At 37.7% G+C, this 22059-nt stretch overlaps 1 protein-coding gene across 1 annotated transcript in view; it reads left to right on the forward strand.

Moving 5' to 3' along the window:
* chrm3a (cholinergic receptor, muscarinic 3a) overlaps positions 1-22059 on the forward strand; it is a 102677-nt gene that overhangs the window by 16624 nt on the left and 63994 nt on the right. The window contains exon 2 of the mRNA XM_030748626.1: positions 8188-8302. The gene's annotated coding sequence lies outside the window, so the exon portion shown is untranslated. The remainder of the gene's footprint in view (positions 1-8187; positions 8303-22059) is intronic.

Raw genomic sequence — 22059 nt, forward strand, 5'->3', positions numbered from 1 at the left:
GCATCTTTTCAGTGTCATCAAAGAATGCAGAAGGACCTGCCAGTCCTGTTCATATACACAGCAAATAAATGGAAAAAAAAAAAACAAAAAAAACCACACACCCACATATTCTGCCTCTTCTTTTCTCTGGCATTCCTTCCATCCTTTTTCTTATTTCCATTCCTCCTTTTCTTTCCACCTTGTTTCTAAGGTACAGTAGTATACTTCATCAAGGAAGTAACAACAACCCACACAGTTTTGGCTGATTGAGCACGTTAAGAGCTTTGAGCTTTTGGGATTCCGAATTCTTTTATGCTACTTTGTGGTATTTGTGATGATGAAGCCCTGGATGGTGGCTGGATAAATGGGCTGAAGAATTTCACTCTTTGCAGCAAGGGTGCACATCATTTGTCAAGCAAGCTGCATTCCGTTATCCATCAAAGGCAATACTAACCATTAACATGAATGTCAGTGAAAAGTTTACTTGTACACCAGCTGGATGCTATAGACTCAGAGTCAGTCATAAACAGAAAATGGGTTTGTTCTTGGACATCTTGCTACCAAACTCTGTTTTGTTTTGTTTGTTTTTTTTCTCTTCTGTAGTTAAATAGACCAGATTTCACATTAAAAATCTATTTTTCTTGTTTTTGTTGCTCAGTTAGTGGTCCCATTTGTCCTAATAGTTACATTTATTTTTTTCCCTGTATCCTTCACACCTCTGTGCCTCACGCCTCCTCTTATGCTGTCAGCTCACATTCACAGTATCTCTAATTGAGTTTTTGGACAGCCTGCCCGGTCTCAAATGCTCCACGAGAGATAAAAGAAAATTTGCATTACAACATCAAAGGGTCACCCCCAACCCCCCCATCACACACACACACACACAGACTCATCCCATTCCACTTCCAAACTCACCAAAACATGTTGAGATCAAATGAACATCTAAGGTCAGAGTAGCTACTAAGGGTTAATGATGTGGAGACCAGGTTTGGATTTTTTAATTCACACTCTGGGCAGATAACTACCCTCATCCCATGCAAGTCCCATCCTTCCACTGATGACTCATGCACTTTGCAAACAGCCTGTTTATTTAAAGTGCTTAATATGAATATATTTGACTGTAATTTGACTTGGCTTGGCTTAGAGCTGTCATTATCTGACACTGTCTACTTCACTAGGATCAATAGGCTGTTAATGGGAGCACATCTAAATTCATGGCATAATGGCTTGAATTATCCTTTAGTACAGAGGCTCACTTCAAGTTATAGGTAATTCACAGTGAAGTGGCACATTCCTGAAATAATTATTTTTATTTTTTTTTTATCCTTTTTATCGTTTCTAAATGACTTAATGTAATATGATTTTTCTTTACCAGCTATATATCCTGGGTTTTTTTCAGTGTGCTGCTCTAGCTTTATAAATTATATAGAGAGCCACAGTTTTTTAATTCACTGACCTTGACTGACTGAATCCAGCTAAATAAACACTTGAAAGTGCAAGTTTTTCTGTGTACTTGTTAGTTTCAATTCAAAATGCTCATGAGTCATTTGCTGAGTTTGTAAAAGCTTCTTTTTTTTTTTTTTCTTTTGAGACTTGCCATTCAGTATAGAAGCTTTATCAACCCAGCAGGTATTCAAAAGCCATTTATTGCATGTGAAATCAGCTGTGGTTTCAGTGTATGTAACTTTTCTGAAATACCTGGATCAGATGTAAAGGCCAAAGAAAACTCCAAGTACCCCGTGGAGTAAACAAACACATGTTGTTATTTATCAACACTATTGCCACTGCAGAGGTGATTGTATATTTTCAATTCTGCACTGTAAAAATTCATGTTTGCAATATGAGTGTTCCTGCTACTTTTGTTGATGTATGTCTCTTTTGCCTGCTATGAACAGCTTGATCAATATAGGATTTGGTGATTTTAAAAAGCCAATGTAACTGCTTATATTTTTTCTCAGTCACAGAAAACATAAATGGACTTTGCGAATATTTGTAATGTGTAATTTATAAGTCTTTGTCAGATAATATAACAATGCAGTTTTTTTTTTAAACTTTTATTGTCACTAGCACCGAATATATCAGCCGATATTAACTATTTGCCGAGATGGCTGATAAGTGAAAATTTAAAAAGTAGAGACGGGAGAAACACCCTTCAGCCATGTTGTGAGCGTTGATGTTGCATAGTTTGTCCACCAGAGGGCACTCTGCAACTTCCCTGTCGGTAGCACATGCTTGGAATGCAACAAACACAACAAGCAGCTAATCTGTGCATGGTTGAGTGGAGCGTAAACAAGTAATCTTGTAGCGACAATAATACAAAATTATTTTTAAACTGCACTGTCATATTATTTTAGTAAGGTCTTGCAAATAACTACACATAACAAATATCAGAGAAATTGTTTTATGTTTTGTGTGACTGAAAGATAAAATTATTAGCTGATATATCATGATACAAATTTTTTAATTGCCAAATATTGGTATTGGTATCAATATGTGCCTGTATTGGTTGGGCTCTAACTGTCACAACAAGTCATGGATTACCCATTGACTCTGCTTGGATCAGCTCGTTGTTTGTGGCTTTCCAAACATGTGTTGCCAACAGAGAAATTGCAGAGTGCCCTCTAGTGGACAAACTAGGCAACATAACACTATTAACATGGTTGAAGGGTGTTTCTCCCATCCATCCATCCATCCATCCATCCTCTTCCGCTTATCCTGTTCAGGGTCTTAGGGGTGCTGGAGCCTATCCCAGCTGTCATCTCTACTTGCCAATACTGCTATCTGCAAATAGTTAATATGAGCTGATTTACTGAGCTCTGGGTAAAGCACAAAAGCCTGAGTGCACATATGTGTTCATTATACAAACTAAACAGGCTCCATAACACTAATAGTGGTGAAATTCCCCTGTGAGTTTTTACTTTACTTTACATTGTTCTTATAAAAGCAAAAATCTGCCAGTGCAAACATCAGAAATGCTCAAGTCTTGTTATCTTTTGATATGAGAGTGCATGGCAGGTTCCTTTTGAGTTTTGGTGAGAGTGACCTTTACGTTTATATTTGGATCACAGATTGTGCCTTTAAAGAGCTTAACTGTCTCACATTCATGTAGTTTTTTGGAAGGTCACAAAGACCTGTTCTGCCATCGATGTTGATATATCTGAAAACGAAAACTGAATGAATCCTAAATCTGTCTAAAAATTGGCTCAGACAGTGTAGATATTGTCTCTGTGTGGATCACTTCAGAGAGATGACTTTTAACGAATGTGAGCGAGTGAGAATGCTTTGGCAAATTTTCAAGGCTTCTTTGTTTTCCTCTCGTGTCTCGTTTCTTGGAAGGAAATAACACAGCAAATAACTATCATGCAGATAATTTGCAATATTTTTAAGTTCATGAAGCAGATGAAATTCAGTTTTCTTCAAATGTGTCACTGACCGAAAAGCAAATGCCACAGTTCAAAGGTGCACTTTTTGCTCTTAGTAAATACATGATACCAATTTAGATCTCAGGTCTAAGTTCTCTGATTTGAAAGTGGAATCTCTTTATTCTCTTCCAAGCTTTCAAACGTTATGTCCCACAGTTAAATTGTATCTGCCCTTTATTTCATGCTGTTTGCTCTCACTCTCACTCTTTCTGTCTCATTTTCATTTCCAACCCTCAACTCTTTCCTTCCTTTAAAGCCTCATGGGCTTTATAGTTGCTGCTTCTCTTCCATCTGTTTCCCAATCAATTTGTTCTCATTTCCTGCCAATTGGTCCACCTCCATGGGCTAAGGCTCATTTAACAGGAAGCATCGCATGTTGAGATCATCAGCTGTAGTTATGGTGATCAGTCCATGAACCTCTCGCCGTCAGGGAAGCTTGCCTGGATTTTAGCCATTTGTTTGAAGTTTTGAGTTTAGCCCTTTACAAGACCACTGCGTGTGTGTGAGGACACAGCGGTGTTTTAGCAGATGGCTCACAAATTCACTCATTTTAACAGCATGCAATTTTAATGAAGAAAACATTATGCCTGTGGTCAGGCTGGTGTCAAGGTTTTTGTGGTTTGACACAGGAGCCTTGTTTCTTATTAGTCCAATTTAACAACATCCTATTTGTTTGATGTGTTATGGAAAGGCAACTGACAGAGGACTGCCAATCATATTTATGTTCAGCATGTGTAAAACAAAACTTCACAGGGCAGTGAAGATGACTCTTTATTGGTTTATTGCTGCTTTCTTAAACACAGATTATCTATAATCACTGTCATGCATTTTTTTTTAAAGACTGCCACAACCATGGCGCCTCTCTAATCTCTTTTGGCATTAATGTCTCACCCATACAGTATTACTGTTAGAGCTGCTGCTGGCCTTCGCGAAACCAATCTAGAATTCATGTGCTTCTCTGAGCACAAGAAAACAGAAGGCTTACAGAAAAATCCTCATTGTCCTCACTGATATGTCAGAAAGATTTTCTTTTCTTTTTTTTCTCTCTCATAAATTTTAAAGCAAGCTTTAGCTCACAGGACGGTGACTGAGTGTTGATCGGGAGAAGGCAGAGCAGCTCTACTGGTCAGCCAGCTGCACTCATATTAACCTCTCCCATTTCACATGAGCTTCAGAAGACACTGAGGAAAAGCGTGTGGAATGTGTGCAGCCTGCATAGTCCAGTTAAGGTCTTATTATTTTTGGTTAAGCTGTTTTCAGCCATCTTTGATAGCCTGCAAATGAGTTTGCACAGTTGATATGCATAAACCAATTAACAGATGATCCATGCCCACCTTTGTGGCATGACAGCTCCTTTAACTCAGGAATAATTTCAGAGTAGTCCCTCATTTTTACCCCTGTGCATTTTAAAATATTTTACAATGAAGATATAATACTAAATGCTGATGCCATGCATATACTGTCTGTCTTGTTTATGGCAATCCAAGACAAACCTAATGTTGTTTAATCACATTACTACTGTATATCATACACAATACTGAGCTGTGGTGTCTGTCTGCTGCTCATGAAGTAGCCAGTCTTATCAGTGGGAGCAGATGGAGAGCGTCCAAGTGAGAGGCTCAGTCTGGCTCCATGTATGTCATAAGTAAGAGGATGACCTTGGCTGAATCTCAACTGCAGTTCAACCATAAGAAACAGACTGTTTCTTTCTGTCTTTCTGTGGATGTCTATTTTTCTGGCTCTCTCACACACACATTCACACAAACTGCCGTTCTCCTACACATTTCTATATGCAGTGTTACAGCTGAAGACAATATACACTCCTCCATACATTTATAAGACACTCAGTGAGGCTCTTGCAGACCCTTGCATGTGGACACCAAGTCGTTTGCAGCATTTTTTAGAGCAGCAAAAGTTGAGGCTCTTAAATTAACCCGACACTCGCTATTTAACTTGTATAATATAAATCCTAAAACACATTAATCAAGGGTAGTTTTTCTCGGGTCTGTGCAGTTGTTCTCACTTTTCTGCACTCACAATTTAGGATAAACATTCAGTGAAAAGTGATATCAATGGATTTTCAGCCAATAAATTTGAAGAGGGTTGCTTGTAGATTTATATTGGCCCAAAGCTGGGTGAGATAAGGGGCTCAGTTTAGGAGGAAGAGAGATGTGGGACTATGAGTGATAGATTTATGAGATTTGCACTAGTTTACATTCGTGTTTTAGTTGTTGCCACTGCAGTTTTGCCACATTCTCTGTTTTCAGTCCTTTCTGTTCTCAGAACTCATTAGACTTATACTGTATGTGCTTCCTTTAATACATGTCAGATGTATGACAGGTGGTTTGTTTCTTTGGGTTTTACTATTTCATAATACATCCAGAGTTCTATCTGTCTACCCTTTGTAAATTCCTATTTGCAAAGAGCTCTACTAAACAGACTGACTTTAAAAGTTGGCTGCAACATACAAACAAGTCAAATGTAGAGATTAACTGTTACATACAGTATTTATTTACATGTTTATTAGGGCAATCTGACATTTGACAAAATTTTGTTTTAACTGATATTTTACTAAAACAAATATCTGTGTTTGTTTGTGAACACCTCTTACATGTTCATGAATTAAGCAACCAAAGCTGGTGCACAGGTACATCTTAGTCCCTGAAGGTTCTTATCTATAGCAGATGTTAGGATATTATGTTGCCTAGCAACCACCTACAACTGGGCTAAAATGGCCCATTTGTAGCATTTATGAAGCTTAGAAAAGCATTGTATAGCAACTCATTTATAGCCACAAAACTTTCATGAAACATTATGATGTCATGACGATGTCAAGCAAACGCCTATCAGCTGGCCAAATTTACAGATCAAACAATACTGTAGCATGGGCATATGCTGGCGATTCTAATGCATGCAGATAATAATTGAATTCACAAGTCTAACTTAATGTTTCCTCACTTTAACTTTTAGAAGTTTTGCTGCAGTATGTGATGAATTCTTGTATACACTGATTGCTTTTGATTGCTAAGTGCTGCAGATGTTTTCTTGCGAATGTTATATGCAGTGCACATCAACTTTGTCTTTTCAAGCACATAATTCTTTTATGTTTGAATGATGCAGTAATGCTAAGTAGGTTATAGTTTTTGCTTTGTTTGTTTTTTAACCAGCTGGTGCAAAACAACAAAACATAGCAGAGATCAGGAACGATGCTGTCATTTTTTTTTTTTAAATTCTATTTGCCGATTTGTGCCTGCGCCTGGTGTATGAATGCTTATTCTTCAATTTAACAAAGGTCTGCTAATTAAACATGAGTTTCTTTTCATAAGGCCCACAGTTGCATTTCGAACATGAACGATTCACAGTTTTCTCCTTCAGAACAATTTTAATTCAGACTGTGAACTAAAACTTATATAATTACTTGACCTTTTATCTGTTACTTTAAAGCAGTGCCCTTCACATGTACTGTATAAAACATCTCTGTAACAGAGTGCTAATGAGCTATTGTACATCCACATTCTCTATCTGGATAATTACCACTTCACATTATTGTGGGAAAAGCCCCTTCATTTATAGGGTATTTCTTATAAACTGAGACTCAGATCAAGTCTTGTTACAGATTTAAAGTGGAAACTTGAAAATGGTAATTGTTCAGTCTCACTTGAGAACGCCCCTGCAGACTCTGCTAAACTGTGAAGCAGATAGGCCAAGCAGGGTCGTTGGTATTAGGATGAAATACTCCATCTTGTTAGAATATCTCATTTTAAATGCTATAAAACAGTTGTTCATTTTTATTTAAATTTTGCCTGTTTTCATTTTTGTCTTCATGCAGCCACTGAAAATGTCAGTGTTACTAAAAAAAGATGTCACTGTAGAGAGTTGTCCTTGCTCAGAAATATCATGCAACTTCCCATTAGAAAAGAAATATTTCCTCGATTGACCTTTGAGGTGTAATTTGTATGTAACACGAAAATGAGAGAAGTGTACTCATTTGTTTCACAATGCTGGAGGTGTTTGTGAATTGTTTGAATATTAGTGTCAAGCCTGTGCCGTGGCCTTCTTCCTCTATGTAACCCTTTTTCCAGCTATGACTTCCGTTTTTAATAAATGTTTTTTCAGTCTGGGAACTGCTCCATTACTTCTGATTATTTTTAATGGCAAGCTCATTCTTTTGTAGTACATTCATATTTGTCTCTTAAGACTTGAAGACTGTTTTAATGAGCTCTCAGAAGGTCTGCTTCCTTAGCCCCTGGCTAGATCCAGTTATGTACAGCAAGTAACTCTACTAGACCAAGACTATATAAGGCATGAACACTTCCCTAGACATGAAGACATGCCATTCTTCCCTTTGACAGATATTATCCAGTGGGGAATGGTAGCCACATAACATGAGCAGATCCTTGATTACAATATATTGCAAAAATAAAGCATAAATAAATATTTTAGCATTGTAACAGATTTCAAGGTATTTTGAAGAGTAATATGATATTTGCCTGATATATATGAAAAACAGACTTAAGTTAGTTACTTCAGTTTAGTATAAAGACATTTGGCTTTACTTTTAAAGCTGAAAGATTTCACTTCTGGTGAGAAAAGCTGGATTTTTGACTGAAGTGAGTTGTGTAAGTGTAAGACTATCCACCTGTTAATGCTTGACCTTCAGTTAAAATGCTACAAAGCTGAATGTGCTATATGTATTTAACTTCTAAATTTGGACATGTTTTTAATACATTATCTTCTTTCCTTCTTCTTTTATCTTTCTGACCCTTGTTTCCTCTCTGCCTTCTAGACGCGATGATTTGGCTGGAGGAGGATAATTGTGCACCCCGAGTAGACTCCAGGGACACCAAAAGCCACGCTGCTGAAAGGTGACCTCCAGACATTTCACCTCCACAAATTATTTGGTGAGTTAAGCCTGAGACAATCCTTTGTATTGACCCATGACACCATCTTCCACCATGATAGCTGACCTGCAGCTCAAAGCCAGTTGCTAAAGTTCACTTTAGACATTTAAATGAAATCCTCTGAAAGAGAACACATTATAAAATGTAAGGTTTTATCATTCCTACCTTTCCAGAATTAAAAAAAAATGTTAAATATAATTAATTATTTTGTCTTTTTATGCTGCTAAAGCACTGATTGAATGATCCATGCTTAGTGAAGTGAAGATAACCTTTTATGCAAAAAAAAAAAAAAAAAAAAAGCTATTTTCTATTTAAGTATATTTTACATTCGTGACCAAAGCTGGTGTTTCTTTTTTCGAATAGGTTCCTTCAGATCAATGAGACAATGCAACTTGTATTAATGTGTGTGAGCACTCCTCTTAGAGCACTTTCCTCCCTCTGACTGTTTTAAGCCCCTCTGAACAAATGAATGTGGCCATATGGCTTATACTCATTCTTTTGGCAGCCCCCTACTCAACTCATTTCACCAGTGGTCTCGCTTCCTGCATGGACTTTTTTGCTCTTTGTACAGTTAGGTCCATAATTTGTTGGACAAAGGCACAGTTTTTGTAGTCTGGCCTTTGTACATCACAGTGGATTTTAAATCAAACAGTCAAGATGTGATTGAAATGCAGACTTTCAGCTTTAATTCAAGGGGTTTTTCATCCATCCATCCATCCATCTTCTTCCGCTTATCCTTTCCAGGATTGCGGGGGAGCTGGAGCCTATCCCAGCTGTCATAAGGCAAGTCAAGGGGTTTTACAAAAAAAGAAACTTGCACTAATTTTTTTAGGATTTACAGCCATTTTATACATAGTCCCCCATTTTTAGAACCACAAAACTAATTGGACAAGTGCCCATAATTTTAAATATAAGGATGGTTTTCATTACGTGATTGAAAATTCTTTGCAGTCAATGACTGCCTGAAGTCTGCAACTCATGAACTTCACCAAATGCTGTGTTTCCTCCTTTGAGATGGTCTGCCAGGCCTTAACCACAGCTGATTTCAGTTGCTGTTTTTCTGTGGTTCTCTCTGCCTTCAGTTTTGTCATCAGTAAACATGCTCTATTGGGCTGACATTAGATGACTGGCTTGGCCATTGAAGAATATCCCATTTCTTTGCATTGAGAAACTCTTCAGTTGCTTTTGCAGTATACTTTGGGTCATTGTCTATTTGCACAGTGAAGTGCTGGCTACTCAGTTTTGTAGCATTTGGCTGAACCTGAGTAGAGAGTATAGCCAACTGGTTCCACTGGCCACAATTCATGCCATGCCATAACCTTGCCTCCATCATGTTAGACAGATATTGTGGTATGCTTTGGATCATAAGCCATTTCTGTACTTCTCCGTACGTTTGTCTTTCCATTATTCTGGTACAAGTTAATTTTGACTTGATTAGATGTTGTGAAGTTTATTTACTTAACCAGAAAAATAATTCTCTCAGCATCCACTTTAGCTGTCTTCTGTGGTCTTTCAGGCTTTTTGGTGTTGCTGAGCTGGTCATTCATTCTTTTTAACAATGTACCAAACTGTTGATTTGGCCATGCCTAAAGTTTCTTTCTGATTTGCTTATTTTGTTGTTGCTGTTGTTGTTTTCTTTTCTTTTGATTTCCAGCCTAATGATGGTCTCTCTCAGTCCCACTGACATCTATTTGGGTCTCATGTCAAAAACTACAGTGAAAAGCTATAAAATGCTAATTCAACACTTTGAATCAACTTCAAATATTATGTCTGCTTTATTTATCATGAAACTGAAATTGGCCATAAAACTGCTTGCCAGTCAACTGTAAAATTACCTTTGAACACCTGGAAATTGGGGCTTGTAATAATAATGCTCTCTTGGGAGCGGACGGCTTGGATAGGACGTTACCAGCGTCTTTGTCCACAGCACTGAAGGTCAAATACCAATTGTATCGCTTGAGAGATGCAATACTGCAAAATTATGCTGCAATAGAAGCATAGTAACTCCTTTTTTAACCTCCACTATTTTACTGTCAGTTTGTATCTCTTTTCATTGGAACGGTTACTGTGCATTTTTATGCATCTCTCTCTTTTCTTGCTTTTTTAATCAAACTACCTTTTTTGTGACAGCTGGTTTACCTGCCACACAATGGGTTACAATAAATAAGGCATCTGATTTGGATTAACCTTTAAACAGCTGCTAGTAACTAGTAGAAAGATGTCTTAGTTGGGCAATTTGATAATTTTGTCTATTGGCTTGGCTTGGTTTCATTCTTCTGAAAACTGGTGTATTCTCATGCCTAAAATTGATTTTGTTTATCTTTGTACATGTATTATTTTGGACATAGTGCTAAATGGATTCAAGCAGCCTATTAAAAAACTTACATCTTGTTATGATGCCTTGCATTCTGTAAATGTTCTCTTTTTTCAGTCTAGCTTATGTTGGGCTGTATGTATTAGCTGCTTTAGAGGACACTGAGATGGAGTGGCCCTGTTTGTATGAGGTGAAGCCTCTGGGGACAGATTAAAGAAGCTGGCATGGTGCAGAAGCAAAGGTATGACATTGTGTCTGATTGCGTCTTTTAATTCTAAACACGGGGCTTAGAGGTGCATGTCGAGACTGAATGCTGTATCATTCCCTGTGTGCTACAGTATAGAGTGATTGGCTGTTCTTTGGATTCATGTGGTGTTTTTATCTCCTCTATTATGTTTACTTTCCTAACCCTAACCCAGTAATTCACCCGTTGAGGTTTTTCTCAATTATGGCACGTAGCATGTTGCACGTAATGAGTCCTTTTTGGTTTCCAGTCATATTGCATAACCTTTTAGCCAAGTCCCATTCCTGCACTTTACCACTTCATCCACTGATTGCTTTGTTCAAAGGCAGCTTTGGCTCAAATTACTGCCTCTTTCTGTCAATATGTTTGCCATGGTTATATGTCTTTTCAGTGTATTTTTTCTTCTTCAAAAAGATTGTCTCATGCCTTCACTGTTCTTTTAAACCGGTGGTGTATAAAATTGCTCTAATTTCAGAACAGCTGAAGCAAACTTTTTGTAAAGCTCCTTGAATTGAAGCTGAAATGCTGCACTTCAATCGCATCTTGACTGTCTGATTTCAAATCCACTGTGGTGGTGTACAGAGACTCATAGCTCACTATAAGAATGTTACCATGCTGATGGCAGAATTTAGCTCAAAGCATCGTTTCAAGAAAGCACGGCACCCCCACAGCTGCTACTTGAATTCTTATTTATCTGTTTTATTAAAAGTGTCACATCTAACCTTTTGCAGATTTTACGTAAAAGAAATCACGTGTGCAGATGACTCCCCATCAGATAAAGGGACATAATGAAGTGATAGCAGAACTCTTTCTCCCCTCGGTCTAAACAGTATGATCCAGTATAGGTATATCCAGTATATCCAGAAAGGTTATGATGGATTTTTATTCCTAGTGACACCAAAATTATGTTACATTGTATTAACAATGAGCTTGCCAATAGTCAGTCTTTTTGTAAGTGCCAACAGATCCCATAAAAAAGGCCAAAAGCAACAATGCTGTAGTTCATTCATTAATACATTTACATTTATCAACACTGATGCTGATTGTTTTCAGCTGCAGATTAATACACATTTGGTTTTGTAGTCAGGTTTTGTATCTGTAGCACTAAAGAGTGCAACAGATCAGTGTTTGGATGCAGTTGTTAACAGGATCAATATATTGTTGGTTTTTGTATTGTCATGGGGTATTCTGACAAATATGACAAGGTTATTATTTAAAAAAACAGACTATACATAAAACTACATATCTAATGCCTGAAATCTCCGTACACCACGAAATTTAAAGTACCCATGTGAAAGTAGTGGTGAAGCATGCTTGATCTTAATTTAGATGCACAATCAAGGCAGTATACTTTTGCGAAGGCCCATGTACGGTAGCAGTCCTCAGTGGCCATAGCTCACCATCTGTAAGTTATTATCTGTAAAAACTAAATATCAGCACACACAAGACAGTAGAAAATAATCAGCTGCAATAATAATGATATTAGGCAAATGACAACAACTACAATACAAAAACACAAATGTTACTACTAATACTTAGACTTATAATAATAAATGTGATGTGTAATAATGTGTAACGTGATTAGGAAGCATTGCTTTGGAAAAGCAGCATGTGTGTGGTTTAATTGGATCAAGATTTGATTAAAAAAGAAAAAAACTAGAAATGTTGTTGAAGGCAAAGCACTAGTGTCACGAGGAGCGTGACAGGCTGTTCCTTAACAAATGAAATGAATATCTGTGTTGGATCCACAAGTGGAGAGGCTGGAATTTTGGTTGTGTGGCCTGAAACAATAGTAATGGCCATGGTTTCTGTCATTTTTTCTCTGCCATAGCAAACATTATTGCACAAATAATGACAGAGAAAGTAAAGCAGGTTGTCTACTTATTGGAAAGCCAATGGTTAGATCCCTGGCTCCGCCAGTCTGCATGTTGAAGTATCCTTGAGCAAAATACTAAACTGCAAGTTGCCCCCGGTGTATCCATTGTGTGTGTGTGTGTGTGTTTGAGTGTGTGTGTGCCCTTAGAGTGCTCAGTAAGAGTAGAAAAGTGCTATATTATATATATATATATATATATATATATATATATATATATATATATATATATATATATATATATACATATATTAGGGGTGGGACTTTAACGCGTTAATTTCGATTAATTAATTATGGGAAAATTAACGCGTTAAAAATTTTAACGCATTTTAATCGCACTTTGCACCGTGGAACGTTTCTCAGTGCGCGAGTTCCCAGCATACAGATTATATCGCCGCACAATGTCCAAATTAGGGGCCGCATCCTGCGAAGGACCCGGCCCACGTCTTTCGCAGCCCACGAACACCACAAAGGCCGGAAGTGAGCAGCTAGCCTTCATATCAGCTGCCGTCACCTCTGCGTAGCTCATGTCGCACTAGCAACCGTGAGTGCGAAGCACAGCTGTGTAAAAGCAGCTGGTTAAACGGAGAACGAACTTTTTCTCCTTTTTGTGGTTTAATTTTAAGTCTTTAATTCAAAATAAGCTGTTAAAACAAGCATAACACATTTCAACATCAAGGAATACAGCTGAGCGAATGATTAATTTCCAACTATAACAAGTGAGACATTAATGTTGAATAAAACTATCCAGTTATGATGCTTAACTTTAATTTCAGGAGTTTGCTTATCACAGGAGCACTTCCGCCCTTCGTTGGTCTGTGTAGTAGACTGGTGGGAAAATAAACAAAAATTTAGAAGTTTAAGCTTATGTATATTGATTCATTCATCAACTAAACTTAAATTAATATTTCTCATGTCAAATATTGAAATGCGATTAAAATGCGATTAATTTCGATTAATTAATTACAAAGCTTGTAATTAATTCGATTATTTTTTTTAATCGAGTCCCACCCCTAATATATATATATATCGCGTAAAACTATAACATTTCAACCGTGAGTGTAACTTGCATAGAGACAATAGTGCGTAATAGTGCTATCTACTTGGTGCATAATGCTGCAAAACTTTTTCGGATAAAGTATTACCTTCTCTTATCCTGAAAACTTTGCATCAAATGATGTAGCCTTGGGAGAGGGTGCCTCTTTATGGAAATCAGGACTTGCACTGAACCGATGATTGATATCAGAGTTGCAGTCATTTGAAAGCAGACACCTCAGGCAGTAATCCATGCAATCTCTGTAAGTGAACCAAACACAGAAGAAAAAAAAAAAACCTTGAAATCAAGCAAACATTAAAAAAGCCATTAATTGGCCAAAGGCAAGGCTCATTTATCACTAATGAAATGGAACATATGTACAGTGTAAATGCTATGAAGAGTTCAGTGTGTTTTACAGTTTGTCACCCAGCGCTTCTGTGAGTGTGGTTACAACAACAAAAGTGGTTAAAAGCACTCAAGCATTGGATAGGATTCAGTCAGCATGCATTTAATTTGGAGTTGCAATAATAGGAGGCACAGACATGGTTATACAAGAGATGTGGACAAACACATTTGTGTAGGAAGGTACAGATAAACCATTTCTGTCACCTCATCTCGTAGAATATCATTACCTGTCTAAAGTAATGTGTTTGTCGGAGGTTTGCTTTACCTTATCCATCTCAGCCATTTGTTTCTTTGTTACATTTTATTGGACATTCACAATGTTTGGTGGCAGATTGTAATCACTAATTTGAGATTTAAAGTGCTTTGAGTTTTGTTTATCCAAAACTGATCATTTAAGAGGTCACTGGGGATTTTTTTTTAAAAACATATGGGTTCATTGATATTCTAGAAACCTTCGGATATGTACTCTTGAGTAACTGGTCACCTAATAAATGCCATTTTCTAGCAAAAGCAAATTACAAAAGTTGCATGACAAGTATTAAGTGTTTTATTTTATTTTATTTGCAGACAAACTCACCAAAATGCACCATTCGGTCCTGGCTACTCTCTTATCTCCTGTCATAAGACCTGGAACAAAAAACATATTTAATTATTTGATTGTTTCTGTTAGCTTTTTAAGCTTTCTGTTATGTTTTAAAATATGTCAATTATCTTTTTTTTTGGGTATCCTGACTTGGTCTGGGGAACTGATGAAGCATTTGTGAGAACAAAAGGTGAATTATAGTTGGGAAAACCATTCCATTGGGACTTAATTAGCTAGTGGGGCTCTGTATTACAATACTTCAAACATTATAAAAACCTATTTGGTATTCAGCTGAAGTTCTTAGGGGCTCGTACTCACAATTAAAGAATAATCTCTCACTAAGTTAAGAAATCTCCATTAATACACATGTAAGTACACGAACAGACACACACACAAACACACGCGCGCGCGCACACACACACACACACACACACACACACACACACACACACACACACACACACACTTACACTAAGCTATGTCCACACAAAGATTTGATGACACTTGACGACAGTAGGATTAGGCCATTTTAAAACACTGTAGTGATTGTTATTTTCACTCTGCTTAAAAACTCTTCAGCTACGCCAAATTGGTATCCCATTTTTCATTAACAGTGTATCTGTGTCTAGAAATGCAAATGAAGCCATCGAAGCGGAGGAAGTTCCGATACATTTCAAAGGGCAGTTTTTGAAATTGGCTCTCCTGGGACTTTACCAGCTTCTTTGTCCACAGCATTGAAGGTCAAATACCAATTGCATCGCTTGAGAGATACAATACTTGTGCCAAATTATGTTGCAAAAGAAGCATAGTAACTCCTTTTTTAACCTCCACTCTTTTACTGTCAGTTGGTATATGTTTTCACTGGAACGCTTCTTTTACTCAAACTACCTTTTTTGTGACAGCTGGTTTACCTGCCACACAATGGTTACAATAAATAAGGCATCTGATTTGAATTAATCTTTATACAGCTGCTAGTAACTATTAGAAAGATGTCCTAGCTGGGCAATTTGATAATTTTTTTCTACTGGCTTGGTACATTTCATTCTTCTGAAAACTGGTGTATTCTCATGCCTAAAATTGATTTTGTTTATGCTATGTAAAATGTAATATCTTTGTACATATATTACTTTTGGCACAGTGCTGAATGGATTAAATTAGCTTAGTCAAAAGCATGCATCTTGTTATAATACCTTGCATTCTGTAAATGTTCTCTTTTTTTAGTCTAGTCAAACAGCTGATACACATAGCATATGTTTGGGCTATATGTATTAGCTGCTTTAGAGGACACTGAGATGGAGTGGCTCTTTTTGTATGAGGGGAAGCCTCTGGGGACAGATTAAAGAAGCTAGGATGGTGCAGAAGATGTGACATTGCATATGATTGCGTCTTTTAATTCTGAACACGGGGCTTAGAGGTGCATGTCGAGACTGAATGCTGTATCATTCCCATTTAAGTGCGTGTGACTGGTTATTCTTTGGATGCATGTGATGTTTTTATCTCCTCTATTATGCTTACTTTCCTAACCCTAACCCAGTAATTCGCCCACTGAGTTTTTTTCTCAGTTATGGCACGTAGCATGTCGCATGTAATGAGTCCTTTTTGGTTTCCAGCCATATTGCATAACCCTTTAACCAAGTCCCATTCCTGTACTTAACCGTTTCATTCACTGATTGCTTTGTCCAAAGGTAGCTTTGGTTCAGATTACCGCCTCTTTCTGTCATTATGCTTGCTCCACAGTTATATGTCTTTTCAGTATTTATTTTCTTCTTTAAAAAGATTGTCATATGCCTTCACTGTTCTTTTAAACTTGTGGTGTACCTGTTCTGTCATATTTGGGCACTTATTTTGCCTTTCAGGCATGTTTTTTAAGCTCTCACTATCACCTTCTTGTCACCCTAAACTCCATACTGCTAGCCTTGCAGCTATATTTTCACTCAGTAAATGTGATGTAGGTGGAGTACTATGCAAAACGTCTTGAGCCACACCTGATTTTTTTACTATTTTGCTTCCAAGTAGCCAGGCTTTCTTGTAATTTTTAAAGTGGTTTTGAGCAATAGTTCTCCTTTCTTTCAAAGTTTTTCTTTGAATATTGGCTGCTTTTTCACTTGTTTTCAATCCAGCCCTTGTACCCAACCATTTTCAGAGAAATGTTTTTTGTGTTTTTTTGATTGTTTGTTGTTGGGTTCTTTTCTGTTCAGCCACTTAACACTGACCTATGAATCCTTCAAACATTAAAAAGGCACCAACCCAAGGATGCCCAGTGTTGTCTACACAGAAAAGTTAGCTTTTCAAAGAGCCAATTTTAAATTGTTTGCACTTTGTTACTGGCAGCATATAATTGGTCCCATTTCTTTAGTCTAATCTACAAAAAATATCAAATAAGTGGCATAAAATAGCATTTGCACCAACAAGGTATTTTTTAGCTGAAAATCTGGTATATGGTGTACAGTGTATCTTTAAAAATTTGAGGAAACTGGGCGAGTGGGGGAAGAAGTGGCAGGCTTAAAAAAATTATCTAAAGCAGATAAAGAGTATCTGTACATACTGTAAGAAACGGGGGGAAAAAATTACACAAAAACTGAACTGAAAGTCAGTCTCAACAAGTCTTTGTAAGTATGTACAAAGGAGGTCATGAGAGAGGTACAACAGTGAGTGTCTATAGCCATCTGTAAAAAGGCTCTATCATGGTTTGGGGCTGCATTTAACCTGTGGTGTTGGGATCTTTTCAAGATACAAAGAATTATGCAGGCAGAAAAGTACTGTTATATTTTGAACCACCATCGAATACCATCTGGAATGCATCTGATTGGCAGCAACTTCATTTATCAGTATGTCAATGATCCCAAACACAGTGCCAATGCAGTAAATTATGCCCGGATAAACAAACAAACAAACAAAATACACACACACACATTTGGACACTGTCCATCATGGATTGCCCTCCCCAGAACCTGGAGCTCAACATTATTGAAGCAGTGTAAGATCTTCACAGGGAATGGAACAAAGTTTCTATAAGGTGTTTCAGGAAAAAAAAAAAAAAAAAAAAAAAATATATATATATATATATATATATATATATATATATATATATATATATATATATATATATATATATATATATAAGGAGCTTTCTTGTCTTGATGTTAGTGGCTTTTATCTCCTCTTTTGGCCAGCTTGCAGTATTATCCCAGCAGGGTATCTGACAACTGGGAGGGCATAGGTGTTGATTGCCCGGATCTTGTTCTTCCCATTCAGCTGACTCTTCAGGACTTGCCTTACTCTCTATGGATTGTCCGTAGTGCTGCATTTGCATTATCTAGTAGATTTTCTGAGGGTACTTCATGTAGTCTTGGTAATCAGCTTCAGGGGGTCCAGGTTTTCAGCTTAGCTTTGACCTTATCTTTCAGGTCAGCTGCTCTGGCATTCAACTTGCCAGTTCTTACTGGGGCTTGGTACCCAATCTTGGAGTGTGAGAATAATATCTTCCCCCTGACCTGACATTCTGACTCCACCTTGCTGTAGCATTTGTGTTGTACCTCGTCCATCTCTAGTTGCAAAAGCAGTTGCTTCTTGCGGATGTTGGAACACTGAGCTACTAGTTGTTTAGATGTTAGTCTGGATGTTAGGTGCCGAAGAATCCCACATCCTCTTCATGTAACCCCTTTCACTGGGTTTACATGTGTAGTAGGATTCCAACAGTTCCAGAGTCTCATTTCGTGTCCGTTTATCCTTGTTGCAGTAGCCCATGCATCGTTAGTATTCCCTGGTTCCTCAACACCTGACGGGGACCTTGTTAATTCGGGCAATGTCCAAGCCAGTATGGCTTTAATCATATATCTGTCGCCCCTGACTGGAGGCATGCCCTGGCCGGGATTCCAACCGACTACCTATTGTTCCAAACGTAGTAATATATATGTATATATATATATTGTGTGAGATATATCCTGTTTGGTGAATTGATGGAAGTGAGTAACTGCTGTCCTCACAGCCTTTCCCACCCACTTTTTGTTTTGATTATTGTATCCATTTTCTGCAACCAGGCCCAAAGTTGAAGCTAAAGGAGAAATAGTACACTTATTAAACTGAAGAAAACTTGAGCAAATCTTTTATACTTCGATATTTTTTTCCAATTCCTCCTTTCTCTTTTTTTCCTTTTCCTCTTTCCACAAAACTCCAACCTTTTATTATCCTATTTCAGTTGCCAGAACACATAGTCCCATACCTGCTGGAGACAGTGTCCAGATGTATCTCTCTAACATTTCTCTTGCGGCATAAATATATTTTTATGTGGGGGTTTTGAGTTGTGCAGTTCTTCAGTCAACAAGTTATTCTACAGGCAAGGAATGCATTGACAGTACCAATGCCTTAACATCTGCACATGTTTGAAATATTTAATAGATCCTATACACTGTAACCTCTCAGTAGACACTCCAGGAATTTTAATGGATACCTTCTATGTACTGGCCTTTTGTCAGCTATAGAGTCAGGTATAACTTGGAAATGTAAAAGGATTTTTAGTAAGAACTTTTTACAGGTTATATTAACACAGCATGATCAGTTTCTCCCCTGGCAGCATATTTTTGAATCTAGAAGCAGCTAAAACACCCTGCAGTTGGATCTGAACTACCTACTATATTATTTAGCTTGTTTACATAAAAGCAGAGTTTAATTTTATTGTAAGTCACCATTTCAAAATACTTTTTCTAGTGGCAGTTCTGAAATACATATAGTAACCATCTTAAAGGAGATTAAAGGCAAGAAAATAATCAGGACACTTTTATAAGCTGAGAATTACTTCATCACATTGGAAGTGTTGTTTTAACACTAAAAGTTACTGAGTGGAACAAAGCAATACAAGTTGTTACTGCACACTTGGCAGGCTGGTTTTTTTTTTGTTTGTTTGTTTGTTTTTGGGAGTGGGGGGTGGGGGGGTAGGCCTTAATTAGATTCTTTTTTCTTTGTCGATTTGGTATTTTTTTGTAATCTAGTCCTTAGTTTCCAGTGAGTCAGTGACAATGAAAATACATTATTGTTAGAGTGGGTTAAAATGGGATTTGGCAGATGGGGGAATATGTAATATCCAGAGCAGCAGTGTAGAGTGGGGAAAATGTTTTTTAAAAAAACATGCAAAAATTTGTATTGTGAACTCTAATAAATCTGTTTCCTTGCTGGTAGGCTCTGATAAGCTGACTTGTGCTGCTTCTGCTCTGAGGTTTACTGCTCTTTGTGGATTTAACTGAATTCAACAAGATATAAGTAAACAGATTAGCTTAAATTTAAACTGAAGTCTGCTCCCCTTCACCCTTGACCAGAATCTGCCCTGCACCAATCCAGCATAGTGCATTACTGTAAACTTTACCACAGTACTGCAAACTACCCTGTTGACAGTGCACTAATCTATACTAAACTCCCTAGTATTTTCATGAAATCTCTGAATAATAAAATGATTATACTTCAATTTGTTTTTCAAGTCTTTCTGTTATAATGGCTGATGTAATCTGGACTCTAAATTTTAGACCAAGGCACAATCAAATACCTTTTAAGCTCTTTAACAAAACCAGAGAATGAGACAATTTAGTATAATTGTCACAGAATGCATTGGGGACTTGGTTAACCAATAATTTACAATGAAGAAACCACTGCAATGGCCTGACTCACAGCTAAAGTGCTCCAGTTCAGGTGGTACCGTAAAACCAAGTAATGGGGTGGCTTTTGGTTCAGCAGTAACTGGGATGGCTGCTGCTTGTTGGAAGGGAGGAACTGGGTCCAGTGGAGATTGTGCCAGTTTGGTGTTTATGGAATGGATGAAGCTGTGTACAGTACGTGCTCTACTCACTGATAGGTAGCATGGAGCTGCTCAGATAGAATGAATTGGACTTGTTCATGTTGCCCTATGACATAACCCTGGCTGCTCTATAATGATGGGTGACAGAGGATCTTTACTGGGACTACTGGTGAATTCAGGAACGAGGCATGAAACAGGGACCTGAAGCACTAACAGGGTTGAACTAACAGACAATTGGTAATGAGTAATCATAAGAAGGCTAGTTACCCCAACAAGGATGAAGATAATCTAGCAATGATCCACTGCCCATCCAGCCTTCAAGTACAGCCACCAGATTAGGAGATGAAAAACAGGTGTGACAGACAACCTGAGCCCAATCTCTGCCCCAAGGCAGAACCCATTACTGAAATCGGAGGAATGACACAACACAATAAAAACAGAAAATGTCCTGGCTATGACACTTTCACAACATGAAAAAAAGCACTTCAGCAAGACATCATGCATAGATCCAATATCTGATTTAAAAATCTAGCATGAGCTAGAACCTTACCTACATTTCCAGTTTCTCAAACGTCACTGAGCAGTCAGTACCTATGAAAATAATCTCTTTTCTTCCTATCTTATCCTCTTTCTTACATCTTTCTTCATCTCTGAGAGTGAATGTATCACACATTTTCTCCCTGGGAAATACAGCTTCTGTACCTTTAGCTCACAGACACATTGTGGTCCAAACTGCACAGAAACCATTTGTTTTTGGTCTTAAGCTGTTTGAAACATTACCTGCCAATTGTAAACATTACTCTGTTTATGCCTCCTTATCTTCAGTAGTGCTAGCCAGAGCCCTCAGCTTGATGTTGAAGTTCCATGACCACAACTTTATTGACATCTGCAGCATGATCACATCACAGCAATGAAAAGGACAAAAAGGATTGTTGATGGTGTAAGCGGGCTGTAGGATGACATTATTTTCTTAGTACTGAGGAAGCATCGCCATGACATCAGCTGGAAGCAAGGCCAGACTGCAACAGAAAAAATAACTCTCTTGACAGTGTTATGCAATGCACTGTCTATCAGATTTGATTACTCATTAACTGAAAATACCAGCATGTCGTTCTGGATTGTTCCAGTCCACTTTAACCAGTATGTGACCTGGCAGTTAATGTTTGATGTTGCTGAGTCAGTAAAACTGTCAAATAAGTGTGAATATTTTCACCAGCAACATAACAAAATAGAATCTAATCTATTTCAGTAGCTTGGCTTTAAGGGTGGTAACCATTTGGTTGGTTATTCCACCATTTCAGTCCAGACATTTTTCATCTTCCAGCATTCTCTCATCCCAGGGTGACAAATACTTATATCTGGCATATGCCGCTGGTGTCACAGAGATGAACACAAGGTGTCCTTTCGTGTTGGTGCCTTGAAACACTGGCAATGTAAGATGCCAAGGATAATGATCATCTCTTAGTAAGCGAGTCCAAATTAGGAGGCTATAGCGGCAGCAGTGAAGTAACTCACAA

This window comes from Archocentrus centrarchus, chromosome 15 (genome assembly GCF_007364275.1).
Source record: "Archocentrus centrarchus isolate MPI-CPG fArcCen1 chromosome 15, fArcCen1, whole genome shotgun sequence".
Classification (NCBI taxonomy): domain Eukaryota; kingdom Metazoa; phylum Chordata; class Actinopteri; order Cichliformes; family Cichlidae; genus Archocentrus; species Archocentrus centrarchus.